Source organism: Solanum verrucosum, unplaced genomic scaffold, assembly GCF_900185275.1.
Source record: "Solanum verrucosum unplaced genomic scaffold, falcon-dt-bn FXZP01000015.1, whole genome shotgun sequence".
NCBI lineage: Eukaryota > Viridiplantae > Streptophyta > Magnoliopsida > Solanales > Solanaceae > Solanum > Solanum verrucosum.
In genome coordinates this window covers 3,174,523-3,191,679 of record NW_026020070.1, presented here as the reverse complement: position 1 = coordinate 3,191,679, position 17,157 = coordinate 3,174,523, and the positions used below count along the sequence as shown (strand labels likewise).

The following is a 17,157-nucleotide window of genomic DNA, read 5'->3' as shown; positions in this document are numbered from 1 at the left end:
AAAGGGGGGATATGGATGTATCAACGAGAGAGGACTTTTGATTTTTTTGTTAAATGGTAGAAAATTTTAAAAATTATGATAAAATATCCCTAAAATAAAATATGTATTTAAGTAATTTTTTCAATAAGAAAGGTTTTTCCTATATTTCATTTGCAAGTAGTTGGGCCTAGCCCATAAGATCATCTCTATTTTACTCTCTATTCTCTATATTTTGAGAGATAAATAGAGGATGAGTTCTCCAACCCCCTTAATAATACTCTCTATTCTCCATTTATAGAGATGTGAATAGTAGTTCTCCAAATTTGGAGACCTACTATTCACCTCTATATTTCACTTTTTGATTATTTTAATATTATTTCTATTGTATCATTAATTAAGTCTTTATTGTTTGTAATTGATTTTCTAATATAATATAACATCTAAAAACATATTATTGACAAGTTACTATTTCTATCCGAATTAATAATTTTCTATTTTTTTAAAATCGCCACTTTAAATATGTAATTTCAAATTATTTTAATTTTATTTTTGTTATATGAGACTATTAATTAAGTCTTTAATAGTTGAATTATTTCCTAAGTAATATAACATTTAAAAAAACATATTATTGATAAGTATATTACTTTCATCCCAAATTAACAATTTTTCTAATTTTTTTTTTTAAAAAAATCGTCACTTTAAATATGTAATTTAAATTATAATTATTTTTCACTATGAAGAATACACAAAATTTACATGATAATTCAAACAATCTACTTTTATGTTATAGTGAAAAATGATTAAACTACACTATTTAATGAGCATGAAAATACTTTTTGCAATAGTCCAAAATGGAATAGGGGAAGTAAATTAGTACACAAAATAATTTGATACAAGATGAAATTGTTAATTTAAACAATTTTTAGCTACACATAAAAAATTATGGACAAAAATTTACTCATTATGAACTGCGTAATGTATTAATAGAGCATTATGGCAGCAACACAATAGTCTTGAAAGTCGAGTATTTATGTAAAATTTAAAATTAAATTTTACGATAATGCATTATTTATTAAGTAATTGTATTTCATCAATGGTTTCACTTTTATTTGAATTGCTTGTTAATCTGTATTATATATAATGCTTTTTGTAATTTATTTTATTTAGAAATTTAGAATAAAATACAATTTTATATTTAATGAAATTTTGAAAAGAATAAAATTTATATTACAAGAAGATTATATAGATATAGGGTAATTATTTGCAAAAAGAAGAAATAGTTTATAATATGAAATAAGAAAATAAAAATGATATAGAAATATAATATAATATTGAGAAGAGAGAAAAAAATTCCTTCAGAGATTAAAATAAAAATTGGGTTGAAATTGGTTATCTGAAAAATAAAAAACTCTATATTTGAAGAATAAATAATAAAATACAGGTAGGGTTGGAGATGCCCTAGAGGCACCAACCCTTCACAGGGTTTTCTTTTATATATATATATATATATATATATATATATATACACGCATAAGTTTTTATTTCAGTTGTTGGCTTCTTGCTTATTCTTGCCCCAGGTATTCTTGCTATCGGCTCTCCTGTATAGTGAACCCCAGGTATCTGCCCTCCATAAATTTCAATTATTTTTAATAAAATTATATGGTGAAAACGTATAAGATGAGAATTACTTACTAATTCAATTTGATTCATGATTATTAATACTCGTTATTATTCATGATTGTTTGTTTTATTTTATAAAGATTTTGAATTCTTTTTCTTGTATTTTCTAGTGCTCTGCAGAGGATCACATTAGTAAGTAACCTGACGAAATTCTTGTACATATACAGTCTTTCCTGACAGTTAAGGAAGCAGCAGACACCCGTTTCCTCTCCAAAAGATGGTTACCCTTGTCGACATATATTTATAGCCTTGATTTTAATGCTACCAAACAATTAAACGAAGTAGCATTAAATCCCAAGCTGCGGAAAAGGTATATGAAGAAGTACATCAGATGGGTCAACCGTACTTTGAAAATGTGGAAGTTTTGACCAAAGTAATATAAATATAAAACAGATGAACAAAAGTAATACACATTTTAAAGAAATAACCAAAATAGTATAAACGCTATCACTTGTAACGTTTTACCTATTATTTTATTCATAAACAATTAACGGACAAAAAGTGAAAAAAGAACGAACGTTAACATAAAACGTTAATAGCAGTAACGAATTTGCTTCAACTTATGTCAGTTGCTTGCATTCTAAGTTTTTCTTTTTAATTAAATTTAACCTTTTTCTTTATTCGTTTACTTTTAGCATGGATATGAATAATGTCATTTCTTCGATGTTTATGCTTGTTGGCATATGTTAGGATTGTGAAAATATTACCAGTTTCTCTATGTTTAAAAGAGTGTAAATAAAAAATTAATTACACTGTCTGTTATTCCAACCACTTTACTTGTCGTTTTTGTGAAAAATAATTGGTTCAAAATAATTGTCATTTAAAAAATAAATCAAGGTATAGTTAGTTGTTTGTTTTCACCTTTATCTTAATTCATAAATATAGAGATATTTTGGATTAAAAAATTTAAATTATTTAATCAACGCCACTTAAAATTTATCAATATTAATAAAACATTTATCAAATATTTATTTTTACAAGTATTGAAATGATTTATTACCACACAAATATATATATATATATATATATATATATATATAATTTATTTTAAATAAAAATTTTAAAATATTTAATTAACACTATTTAAAAAATATTGTGAATTAAATATTACAAGTACAACTGCAATCTCTTTTTCAAAAATGTAGTTTTTCATATTATGTTATCAACAATAACGATTTATGCTAACGGTAGTTGGTTTCCCTGTTTTCTATCCGTTAATTTTTATGAATAAAATAATAGATAAAACGTTACTCATGGTAGCATTTATACTATTTTGGTTACTTTTTAAGAATATGTATTACTTTTGTTCATTTGTTTTATATTTATATTATTTGGTCAAACCTTCCTTTTTTTTTTTTTTTTTTTTTTAATTTTTTGGTGGCTTATTCAGCCTTTTATTTAATAATCAAAACCAAGTTTATACAAGGCCCATGGCCCAAACAAAACAAAGCAAATACTTGGATGGGTCTAAAAGACCCGATCCAACTAATATCAATTCCCTTACAGATAGGATATATGTTTATTTTTGGAAAGTACCCACATGAAAGATCTCTTTCTACATTGATGCTACCCATCAGAATATTGATGTTCTTCCTCCATTTTTCTCCATGATGAAGCCCGATCTGCCCTGGTAATTCTCTCTTCCATTTTGCTTCTTTCCCTGATTTATCCACTTTCTGACTTTTCCTTTTCTTTCCAGCTTGACTTAGCTCCATATCTCCGAAGAAGGACCAACTTACGAATCTGATTTGCACTGTATTCCGCTGTGATTGAAGCCTTTTAGCTGAGTTTACTCTTTCTCGATCTACATAGCCCTGTTTCCCCTTCATTTATGTGTATACCTGAAACCTGCGAATCTATCTAGCTTTATGTATCCAGCTGTGTAATAAACTGCTATGATATGCTTCCTCAAGTTTGTCAAATACTGTGTGGTGATCTTATTGTTACTTTCAAGACCATTTGTGAATAGTTGATGTTCCTGGCCCTTCACAGCCTTTGTTACAACTTGGTCTTGACTGATGTTAAACTTGTGTGATTTCTGGTCTGACATGATCACATTGAGGGATGATTGCGCGTGTTCTGATTCTGAGTGTAGGAATTTGTGCTTTGTCTGTGTTTAATATCCTTCTTTCCTTCAATGGTAGTTCCTGGAAACTACTATATTGATGTTCTGCTTGTGATTCTATAGCTATATTAGCTAATGAATCTGCCAAACTATTACCCTCTCTAAATATGTGTGTGATCTTTGCTTTAATCTTTTCCATTATCTCTCTGATTTCTTCTACTTTTTCTGCTATTTCCCATGGAACCCTCCAAGTCTGCTGAATGATTTTCTTGAGACTGAGTGAATCTGTCTCAATAATCACCTTCTGCATTCTTCTGTTAGAACACTCTTTAAGAGCTGTTAAAATGGCAACAGTTTCTGCTTCCATATTTGTTGCAATACCAATACCTTTAGCTTTAGCATAGATTAGATCCCCCTTATCATCTCTAATACAAAACCCAAAAGAGCTCAAACCAGGGTTACCTCTGCATGCTCCATCAGTGTTACACTTTACATAATGATCATCAGGAGGTTTCCAAGTGACCCTTAAGACATGTATCTTTGGCTTATATTGATTGAGCCTTTGAATTATGGCTTGCCATGTCCATCTCATATTCTTAATCCATGGAAATTGACTCTTCACCATCTGCCTTACCACTTCAATTACCATTTCCACCATTCTTTCCCAGCTGATGCTACTGCCATGTTTGAAGGCATTTCTTCTCTTCCATAAAGTCCACATGATGATGGCTGGTATTGCTTTGTATATGCCTTGCAATTTTGGTGTTGCCTCATGTTTCCACCAAGATATTATGAGTTGTTGAAGATGCATTCCATCAATGTTGATTCCTGCAAAATGAGCAAAGTACCTCCATAGCTTGCAGGCTATAGGGGCTGTTAGGAATAAATGTGTCATTGTTTCCTCTTCTTTTCTGTCATAGCACCAACATCTAGAAACAATATTGATTCTCATTTTCTTAAGATTGTCATCAGTGGCAATCCTCCTTTTCCATACTCTCCACATGAAAAAATTAATCTTAAAAGGCAATTCCTTATTCCAGATTAGCTCACAGTCCCTTCTTACTTCCTGTTTGTTTCTCAAAATCTGCCAAGCTGACTTTACTGTGAATATTCCTTGTGCATTGGCCATCCACCAGACCACATCATTTCCAAACAAAGTGTTTGGAGGTGAGATGTTCTCCATAATATGATCAGTCATCTCTAGAGACAGATTCTGAAGCAACTTCTCCTTATCCCATCCCTCTCTTGTACAAAACTCCTTAACTTCTACCTCCTCTTCCTTTGCATTTTCTTCTATATGGTACAATGCTCCTTGTTTAGTCCAATTATCAAACTAGAAACTTGAATTACCTGCCTTAATTTGCCACCAAATTTCATGCTCTACTTCCTCCCTTATTGATATCATCCTTCTCCAAACATGAGAGCTCCCATACCCCTGAGCAATAATAGGGTGATGCTTCTTACAGTATTTGTTCCACATAAATGATGCCCATAGGGTGTTTGTGGAAGTTCTGAAATTCCACCAGAGCTTGGCAAACAGTGCTTTGGAAATATCATGTAGTGATCTCCATCCCATTCCTCTTTCCCCTCTTGGATAACACATTTTGTCCCAGCCCACCCAATGCTTGTTCTTGGCCCCAACAGTGTTAGCCCAAAAGAACTTAGCAAAAATTATATGCAGTTGGGTAATGACACAAGCTGGTGGATTCATGGCAGAAAGTACATAAATTGGCAATGATTGAAGTACATTGGCTATTAGGACATATCTTCCTTCAAAAGAGAGTAACTTGTTCTGCCAGGAACTTATTCTCTTCATCACATTTTTTATCAAACTTTCAAAGTGTGCTCTGTTCTTCCTTCCATAGAAAATAGGGCATCCTAGATAAGTGAAAGGAAAAGATCATTGCTTAATCCCTGTTATTCTTTTAATTTTCCTGCATACACAAAATGACACTTTTTCATGCAGATATACAAAACTCTTGTCAAGGTTTATCATCTGACCTGACACTTGTTCATATTCTCTCAACACATTCATCACTTTTTTCATTGAGTATGACTGTCCTGAACAGAACAATATAGTATCATCAGCATAACTCAAATGATTAATCTCAGGGCTCCACTTTGGTAGTCCAAAACCTTTATACTGCTGATCCTTGAATAGATGATTGAGATTTCTGGCCAAGACCTCTGCTGCTATGATAAACAAAGCTGGAGAAAGTGGATCCCCTTGTTTTAGTCCTCTTGAAGATTGAAAAAATCCAAAGCTCTGTCCATTCACAATCACTGAGTACCAGTTGTGTGATATCAGTCTTACCACCATGTCAATGATTCTTTCTGAACAGCCAAAACACCTTAGCACCTTTGTGAGAAAGATCCATGACACTCTATCATATGCTTTAGCCATGTCCAATTTCACCACCACATTATGGTTTTTGTTTCTCCTATTTATATCCCTAATGATCTCTTGAGCTAGAAGCACATTCTCAGTGATACTTTTCCCTTTCACAAAACCTGCTTGGTTCTGGGATATAATAGTAGGTAGCACTTTTACTAATCTATCATGTAACAGTCTTGAAATGATCTTGTTAATGAAAGTACTAAGACTTATTGGTCTCAAATCACCAAAGCTATCCACCACCTCCTTTTTAGGAATAAGAACTAAATTAGTGTGAGTTATAAACCTAGGAAGCTCCTGACCACAGAAAAAGGCTCTCACCATGTTGACTATGTCCACTTTCACAATATCCCAACAACTTTGGAAAAACTGTCCAGAGAAGCCATCTGGTCCACTTGCACTATCTCCATTTAATGCAAATACCACTTCTTTGATCTCCTCTTCAGCTGGTAATCTTCCCATTTCTTCATTCTGCTCTTCTGATATCATTTTAGGTATATGGTCTAGCATTGAAAAATCTGTAGGCACATTTGTTTCCCTAAATTGGTCTTTGAACACATTTACAGCCTCTTCCCCAATATTTTGAGTGGTGGTTATGGTATCTCCTTGCCTGGTCTTTATCACTGATATATGCATCTTTCTCCTTCTCCCATTTACAAATGCATGAAAAAACTTAGTGTTTTTATCACCCTCTTGAAACCATCTCATTCCTGCTTTTTGCTTCCAATACTCTTTCTCAATGTGCATGTATCTTTTTAGGTCTGCCTCAACTCTCTTCAATTCTGTCCTGTTTTCTTCTGATGCATTAATTTCTAACTGAACTTCTTTGGCCCTTATTAAATCCTCCAATGTAGCCACCTGTTGAAAAACATTTCCAAAGGTTGTTCTACTCCATTGTACCAAAGCTAATTTGACCCTTTTCATTTTGGTTTGTGCTACTGTGAATGGTGATCCTGTTGCTTCCATCTTCCATATATCCTCCACTGTTTTCTGGAAACTATGATGTTTTGTCCAGAAGTTGAGAAATCTAAAAGGCTTATATACTTGTTCCTGGCCTGTACTGCAAGTAACATGTAATGGGGCATGATCTGAACCCTCCCTGATCAGATGTTGTACTTTTGTATTCTGCAATTCAGCCATAAATGCATTATTCCCAAAGACTCTGTCCAGTCTTTTAAATATGCAATCTTGCTCTATTCTGCCATTCCACCAAGTGTAACAACTTCCAGAGAATTGTATCTCATTTAATGCACAAGAGCTTATGCATTGTACAAAGTCCTCTACTTCTACTTGAGATACAGGTAATCCTCCCAACTTTTCAGACTCATCAGTAATGGTATTGAAATCTCCCCCTACCATCCAAGGGCAATCAGTATTGCTAGCCACCTCTTCAAGGTCTTCCCACAATTCCAATCTCTCCAGGGCACTACATCTAGCATAAACTGCTGTAATCTTGAAATGAGCATTGTTGATTCTATGTTTGAAAGAGACAGTAATCTGCTGCACTGAGTCAATACAATCCATCTCCTCCCACTCCTCATCCCAAAACAACCATATTTTGGAAGAACAATTAACTTTGGCATGTTGTTTCCCAAGTCTTCTCATGTATCTATCTATTTCTGAAGGACTCTGAAAAGGCTCTAAGAGAGCAATGTATGAGTAATGATGTTTTCTATTTAGATCTAGTAATCTCTCAAAAGAATTTTGAGATTTTACTGATCTGATATTCCAAAATAGAATTTTACTAATCATTGATCAAAAAGTATGGCCTTGCCTTTTCTACTCTTTGTATTAACATACGATATGCCTAAACTGTTGTTCTTGTGAGTCCCATATCTTCCCTTCAAATGTCCTATTTGTCTTGGAGATAGATCTCCCTCTCTACTGATGCAATATATGTTAGCATCCATGCTTTCTTCTTCTTCTGTGTTTAGCTTTTCCTGTATCTCTTGTGGTTGTTTCTTATCAATCTTAGGTATACTAAAACTATCTGCTTCTCTCCCTGCTAACTCATCTTCTTTCTCCAATTCCAGTGCATTCCCCCTTTCCTTTTCCTTAATTGTCTCCAGTTATGTCCCTTTGTAGCCTGTATCTTTCACAATCAATTTTTTTGAGCAATCAATCTGCTCCAATCCAGTCTTGTTCACTGTTATGTGAAAATTAGAGGACCCTGTCTCACTTTCTCTTCTATTTTCTTCCTGTTGTGTTACTGGTTTCTGTTGTACTGCTGTATTACCCTCCTCTGCATTTGGTGTAAACGTATCTTGCTTAGCATCTGCCCCTTCTAATGCCCCAAATTTATTCTTTGTAGTCACCTCTGCATTAACTTGTGAAAATCATTCAGTCCATACTTGTGCTATCCTTTTGTTCTGATTTTGAAACCCCTTTCTGTAATCATACCTCCTCCTTTGTTCCATGAAACCTCCTGCATCTGCTGTCCTTTCTTTATCCTTCTGAACCCTATCACCCTGTGCCTGATTTTTATTCTTAACACCTTTTCCCTCAGCTTGATCACTTTGTTCCCCCTTATCTTCTTTCTCTTGCGTCTGCTCTTTCTCCTCTATCTGTTCACCTTGTGTGAAAAGTTCTGGATGGATTACATAGCAGTCCTTCTCATTGTGTCCCTGGAGCTTGCATGTCTTGCAATATTTTGGAACATAATCATAATTGATTGTCACCCATTTTTCCATAATTTCTCCCGTCTTTTTCCTCATTCCAATATTAATTCTTTTTGGAAATTCTCCTAACAAATCTACCTTTACCCTTGCACAACTAGGCCTTGTTTTATTCTGAGTTGCCTGGTCTACTTGTAGTGGTCTTCCAACAGCTGCTGCCATAGAAAATATTGTCTCCTTACCGAAAAAGTTCGGTGGCAATGATGGGAAAGAGATCCAGGCTATCGCGGTGGTCGTTTCCTCCTCTGGATCAAATAAGGGTTCCCACTTCAGTGTTCTCATAGGATATGACCAATGATTATGAGTGATGTAAAATTGAGCCTTCGATAACAGTTTCACATAGTCCTCAAGCAGTGATGCCCTGATTAATACATATCTGTTTCTCAAAAGCCCTATGTTCACTTCCCCTTTTAGCTCACATTGTTTTGGCATCAACTTCCTCAGTTCCATTATATCAGGCCATCCATAAGAAAATTTTCCAAGCACTGCATATTGAAGGTCCTCGTTAATAATCATTTGTTGTACTTCTTCCTCGTCCCATACTAGCTTTGGTTCCCCATGTAAATATGTTAACGGCTTAATCTGTAAGCTATGATGTTGAGTTTTTGGTGCTGCAAGAGTGTTTGCATATGATAGTTTCTTTACCTCTAATGGTCCCTTTGTCAGGCCAACCTCAATTGGTGGAGGCTGGCCAGTGGCCATGGAGGCCATTGAAAGTAAGCAAAATTAGGTTTCACGCTTCTAGGTTTACGTCACCGAATTTTCGTCTTCACCAAAAAAAGAAAAAACTGGTCAAACCTTCGAAAATGTGCAAAGTTGAGGAATTTTTTACCGAAGTAAGCCACTATTTAAACTAATTCACTAAAATAATATGTTTTTTTTGAAAATTTACAAAACTAGAATAAACGTATTTGATAGTAACGTATTAGGTATTATTTTATTCAAAAATAATCAAAGACAAAAAGACAAAATTCTGACAGAGTAAACAGATATAAAACGTTATTGTCAAATACGTTTTATTAATTTATTACTCACAGTCACGTTTTAAAGCTAATACGTTACCGACAATAACGACTTTTTAAGCAGAAACGTTCTCGATCTCTCTAATGACAAAATTTTCTCCATTAATAGCACCCCGTCTGTCACCACCAACTTCACTCCCACAACTCCACTACCAATTTCTACGACGCTCTTCTTTCCAATTTCGACGACGACTTCAAAGGAAACCTTGCGTTTCCCTAAGAATTTTCGGACTTCTTTATTCAACCGTACTTAAAATACGACCAAATAAAAGTGTATTTCTATATATACCATGTTGAATTCACCACATCAATTCAATCTTAAAGCTTAAATTGATATTAAGTAGAATTTTCTTGTGTGTCATGGGTTGAGAAATTACTATATAATTTTAGTACCAATTTTTTTCTGCTTTTTCATTACAGAGTGATGATATGTAGCAGAGTTAGAATGAGTATCGAAATTTGTAGAAGATTCATCCATTAATTTTCCAGCTAATTTCACTATCGGTGAATCTCGTTTCACAGCAGGTCAAGAAGCAAACGTTCTCGTTCCACTTCAAGATGGACATCCTCACTCCAAAACCCTAACGCTATTACCATGAATCCTCAATTTAAATAGATAAAAATTCAAAATTTAACAGGAAAGAGACGCTTGAAAAAATGAATTAAGTTCTTCCTGAATATTAGAGATTATTTAACAAGAGTGTGGTGATAGTAACTAATGGAGTAAATTGGATTCTAAAGAGTCGTTATTGTCAGTAACGTTTTAACTTTAAAACGTGACTGTCAATAACGAATCAATAAAACTTATTTGATAGTAACGTTTTATATCTGTTTACTCTGTCAGAATTTTGTCTTTTTATCATTGATTATTTTTGAATAAAATAATACCTAAAACATTACTACCAAATACGTTATTCTAGTTTTGTAAATTTTGAAAAAAACATATTATTTTGGTGAATTAGTTTGAATAGTGGCTTACTTTGGTCAAAACTTCAAAGTTGAGAGATTAGACCAATTTCGTATTTCTTTTGATTTAAACAAATTTGCCCAGCATAAGATTGATAGGTGGCTTGAGTTTGCCGTTGCTAGGCAAGTTCAAAGGCTAGAGTTGGACTTGTTAGATGGTGGGGATTTACTTCAATATATTGGGAGTTGTTATAACTTCCCCGTCCAACACTTTGGTCTCAATGACTATGACTATTCTGCTCAACCTCGTTTGAACAAGCTGCCACCTCTCTTGCATAATTTTTTTAAGTCTTTAAAGTTACCTCAATATATTGGGAGTTGTTATAACTTCCCCGTCCAACACTTTGGTCTCAATGACTATGACTATTCTGCTCAACCTCGTTTGAACAAGCTGCCACCTCTCTTGCATAATTTTTTTAAGTCTTTAAAGTTACCTCAATATATTGGGAGTTGTTATAACTTCCCCGTCCAACACTTTGGTCTCAATGACTATGACTATTCTGCTCAACCTCGTTTGAACAAGCTGCCACCTCTCTTGCATAATTTTTTTAAGTCTTTAAAGTTACCTCAATATATTGGGAGTTGTTATAACTTCCCCGTCCAACACTTTGGTCTCAATGACTATGACTATTCTGCTCAACCTCGTTTGAACAAACTGCCACCTCTCTTGCATAATTTTTTTAAGTCTTTAAAGGTACTGTTATTCAAGTCCGTAAATTTGACTGGGGAAGTTGTTGAGTTCTTCATTTACAATTGTCCATCTCTTGAAGAACTGACGGTTCATGCATCGGAAACGTTGGTAAATCTTCAAGTCGTTGGTCCTTCCGTCAAGTTGAAATACTTGAGTATATGGTACTGTATAGCACTAAAATCACTTAAAATCTGTGATACAAACCTTGTAACACTTTCGACTACATTATCAGCAGCTCGATTATTGCTTGTTAATGTTCCGATGCTGATTGAGTCACATGCTTTGGGTTTTCCCACAAATATTTTGGATGCCATGTTGCCTTGTATTTCTTCTTGTGTTCTTTCTCAGCTAGAGGTCCTCAAGATAAATTCTGACATTATAATACTCAGTAAACATTCTGAGTATGGATTGGTCAGTGAACAAACTTTTGAAATGTGTGTGTATATACCTTTGTTTACTTTGCTGCTTGTACTAATTGGTGTGCTTTAATTTTTCCCAGGTTTATTTGGGGAAATACAAGATTCCTCAACTTACCATGCTCAAGAAATTTGTCTTAGTTTTGGAAGCATGGGAAGACAGAACTTTCTTAGATTGCACTAAAATTATAGAGGCTGCTCCACAGTTGACGGAATTCGAGTTGAATGTAAGTGTCAAGTTTTATTTGGCCATTTTAGTTTTGTTTCACAAATTAGCTAGTGCCTGCTTGTGCTTCTATACTTCAAATTCTGTATGAATGTGTTCCTTATTTAGGTGTCCATCTTTCAATGGGTTGTGGGTAGATGTGTTGACTGAATTGCCTCTTTCATAATTCATCCACTTAAATCATCTTTACTGTCTAACAGCTCTTTGGTATGCTAGCTGGATTTCCTCCAGAATGGAATCCTGATTCTGGCATCTCATTTGTATTACTACTACTTCTGTCGGTAACTTGATAGTTGACTACATTACGAAATTTTCATTCTTAAACTTGCAAATAATAGACATGTATGGCAGAATATGGAAGTATGACTATTTTGCTCCCAAAATTTATATAAAGTTATTTGGACTGTAAACCTACTTGTCCTCAATTCATGAACCAATTTCCGAAAAGAACAAGCTAGCAATGTATATAAGTTGTGAAGTAAGTTGAGTAATGCTTTCTAGGATGAATATCATAATAGAGGCTATGAAGATGAGGACTTCAACTATGTTTTTGGGACTCATGGGATGTGTTTGGCACTTGGGAGTTCGTTGGTATCCCAACCAAATGACTTGTGGAATATTATAGAAAATGTAAACTTTTTTTTATTTTCCCCTTTTTCTGTAAATCATAGCTATTTTAGAGTAGTTTTCTCTTGGAGATGAAATCACAAGTCCCATATATAGCTACTGCATATCTTTTTTCCATTCTGGATACTGGTGGTGATCGATGCTATGTTGATTTTGTTGTACGATTGATTTCAACTTAGTGATTCTTCTCCTCGTTTTGAGTTTGTGATAACAGGTTGCTGTTTGATTTTCTTATTGGCAGTTGATATGGATCAAACCAAAGAGGTCAAAAAGAGAGTGTAGAAAGGTCGCAAGCTGTCCTCTTCATCACCTCAAAGTGCTCAAGCTGTACGGATATTGTACTAGTGAGCTTGAACTCGTTAGATATTTTTTGGAAAATGCTATTGTGCTTGAGAAAATCTTGGTTGATCCTCTTCCACTAGAAAATTTTCGTATCGAGGGGGAACCAAGGGAAAGTAAGCCTGTGCGAATTGCAAGAAAATATGCTAAGCTCCAGCTTGAAAGAGAAGTGCCTTCGCATATTGAGTTGGTGATACTGTGAAAGTATGTTTGTTCGGAAATAATATCTATGTTACTTTTCAGTTATTTTTACTCTTAAATTAATGACAAAATTGTATTTTTACTGGAGCTTTGTTTATGATGTTATTTATATATTGGATCATACATCTTTTTTCTCAAAATTGTATTAATGTAGTACGTATGCATGGTATTTATGTAACTGCAATTATTAGGGGAAGAAATTATTGTAGTCCTATTGGAATAGGGAAGAAGCAAATTTGTACAAATTGCGTGGTTTATATCTTGGAAGAAGACTTTACTTGTTAAGAGTCCCTTTTCTTTTGTTACTAGATGGATGTGGTGTCCCCGTGCTTGTGCTCGACTTTGTTGTTTGTTTATGTCGTTTAATTTGATAAAATATAAAGAGAATATAAAGATGCAAGAAACGAATTTTACTGCATATTAGGGGGGATTTGAATTCAAGACAACTACTCAAAAAGGTTATATCATTCTATTAATATGTAATATACTCAAATTTTTTGAATAAATAGTTATCTACTGCAAATTTGTAATTCAAATAGGTGAGCATAAAAAATGTTTGAAATGCATACACCTTTCGGTACAATATGATATGTCTTACTCAATGTGAACTCATCAATGATAAGCAATGTAGAATTGGAGTTATACAACGATGGAATGTACCACATTGCAAATATCCACTTAGCTTATTTTTTATTGAATTGATTTTTCAAGATACGAAGGTAGAAAATCATTTTTGAAAAGTTATTCTTTCATCTATTACTTTTAAAGTTCTCTGATGGATTATATTATAACTGATTTGCTAATTATTTTTTTTGAAAGTTTGTTTCGTGAAAATTATTCTTTTAATATGTAGATTAGTTTATCGAATTGCAACAATTGTCATTGTCGAATTTCAACAATTATTTTTAGATCCTTTGCTTAATTTGTTTTTTGATGTTTAAAGTATGCTTTATGAATACTACTCTTTTAATAATATTTTGTGTGTTTAGTTTTTCAACAATCATCAGGATTTTGCAAGTTATATGAAAAAAAAAAGTAGTCACTAAGAATTTTGAATGCTATTATTTCATATACTTGTATATATTTTTTGTATATAAAATTAATGCATTATATGTAGTTTTTTAAAGGTTTATGTGTAAAATATCTTTCATTAAAATAATGGAAGAATTTTACACAGTAAAACAATTTTTTTAAAGAATCAAACTTTCATATAAAATATATTAATAATTAAGATTAAAACTCAGATGTTAAAAGAAAAAAGTGCAAATTTAATTATCTCTTAAAAATATTGCTAGAAGATGTACAAAATAATAATTAATTTATTTTTACACTTCATATGAACTCAATTCACAAATTTGAATATAATATTTTAAGTTATAAATGACATAATAAAATAAAAAAACTAATTAGAGTATCACAAAAAATATAAAATACATGCAAAAGATGACAAAAATTTTATACAAAAAATTTATATATTATTAATACATTTAAACAATCGAATAATTTCAAAATATTAATATTAAAGTGTAAATATAATTTGTTTAGAAAGTAAAAATGTATGACGTAACACAATATTAAAATTGTGTAGCAGGAAAAGTAAATTAGAAAATAAAATTTTAAAAATGATACTTCATTAGAATTACTTAAAATTAACGTGACATATTTAAAATTAAAAAAAATTAAATGATCATTTTTAAAAATAAAATATTAAAAAAAATTAGATTCTTTATTTAAATAAAATATTAATATAAAATTGAGTAACAAACTAAATATTATCATATTTTTCCCTCAAATTAATTTTCTAAATTACAATTAGAATTTTAATAGGTATTGTTAAAACTTCCCATTATATGGAGCTTATGCACAAGCTCTAAAAACTTATTAACCAAAAATGAATAAAATAATTAAAACTAAATTTCGTAAAAATAAAAATAAAATGAAATTTATTTGCAAACCAAAAATGTTTTTGAATCATTTTTTTATAAAAAGAATAAATTGAGAATATTATAAATCCATATTTTGCAAAATAGTGTCGCATGTCATCATCAAAATAATTATTGAATTTTCAGTTTGAATATTATTTTTTTTAACAAAAAATCTCCAAAAAATATAATTTTAATTTGACAAATAATTATATGAAAACTTTTACATAAAAGTGTCAAAAACAAAAATGGATAGTTATATATTATTAATAATTTTCAAATTTTCTAAAAGAATTAAAGTTATTAATTACAAAAATACTAAGAAATTACAAAACACACGTAGTCCTTATTTTAACTTTTTTTTTTCAATTATCCTTATTAATCTCAACAATATTCTTTTTCAGTGATAAAATACTTTGTAACCTTTCTTATTAAGTTATGTACTATTAAAGTATATAATATCATACAAGCACATGTTTTTGTTTTTTTTAGAGACACATGTATTTATTTATGAGAAAATTATGCAGTTAAGCAAAGTTATACTATTTAATTACTCATTATAGCTATAATTTGTTATAATTATCACTCGCGACTAACATTATATATTAATTACGTAGGCTGACTTCGAGTTTGTATAATTAGCCATGTTTGTATACGTATAATTCGTCACATTTGTATAATTCGCAGCTAACAAATTTTGGTTTGATTTGTATTTGTATATGATTGTTTGTATTTGTATATGACGATGATTTCCTTTGATTTTTCAGTTTTGTCATCATATACATTCAATTCTTGTGTGTATAACTTTTTGTTGAGGAATTGACACAAAGGTACAATCCGCATATAGTATTGGCACTAAGTAGCCAAAAAATAGTTAGTAATCAAAATGCCTCAATTAATTGGCACTACTTAGCCACTAATAAAATATGCGCATCTTTTTAAGGAAAGAAATTTTTTTGTCAGACAACATTAATTAATTAATCAATTCAAAAGAATGCGGCTACATTTACAGAATGAAAATACTATTTTTATTCCTTTATTAACGTGTATTGAATAGTCACATGTTTTTTTCCATAAAAAAATATTTTGTTCTCTCTTATAATACAACACGAAATTGACATCACTTTGTTAATCTCATTGAAATGTAAAAGAAAATGGGTAGATAATAATATGAAACATATTCATACGTATACACGGTTAATTTGAAATTGTACAATTCTGATATGTATACATCATTAAATTATATTTGTACAATTCTGATATGTATACATCATTAAATTATATTTGTAGAATTCTGATATGTATACATATTTAAGTTGTATTTGTGTAGTTCTAATATATATACATCATTACTTTGTATTTTGTACAGTTTTGAAATATATACACTTCTGGTATGTATACGCCACTAAATTGTAATTTATATAGTTTAGATATGTATACACCATTAAATTGTATTATGAAATGTATACACTTTTGATATATATAGTCTATTAAATTAAAAAGCTAATATGTATACACATCTTATATGAATGTGTCAAATAATTCATTGAAATGGGGTACACAATTTCTTCCCCTTTCTTCTTCGTGGTACTTTCACTTTTTTATTTGAAGTTTGAAATACGTCGAGAAAGAGGAAAATAAGAAATAGAAGAGAAAATTTAGGAGAGAAGAAAAGGGAAACTATAGTAAGAAAGAATTTTAGAAAGAAAAAAGAAGAAGAGAGAACTTTGCTTTAAACAGTTGACAAATAATAAGAAGAGAGAAAATAGGAACAATAAAATAATGAACTTTTTATTTTCAAAATATATATGATAGATTAAATATAGTCAAGAACAATGAAAAAAAAGATTTAGCATATCATCATACACAGGTTGAATGTAGATGCGAAAGAGAAAATTTAGGCAAAAAAAGAGTATATGCATGTATGAAAAAATCGTAAAAAAATAAACAAAA

The 17,157-nt window shown here is 31.5% G+C and overlaps 1 long non-coding RNA gene across 1 annotated transcript; it reads left to right on the top strand.

Annotated features, from left to right (window-relative positions):
- The first annotated feature begins 3,211 nt into the window (after positions 1 to 3,211).
- On the top strand, positions 3,212 to 3,463 carry LOC125823841 (uncharacterized). Its single transcript, XR_007442737.1, has 2 exons — positions 3,212 to 3,289; positions 3,359 to 3,463. It is a non-coding gene; the product is annotated as an uncharacterized LOC125823841 (long non-coding RNA).
- Positions 3,464 to 17,157: the final 13,694 nt, after the last annotated feature.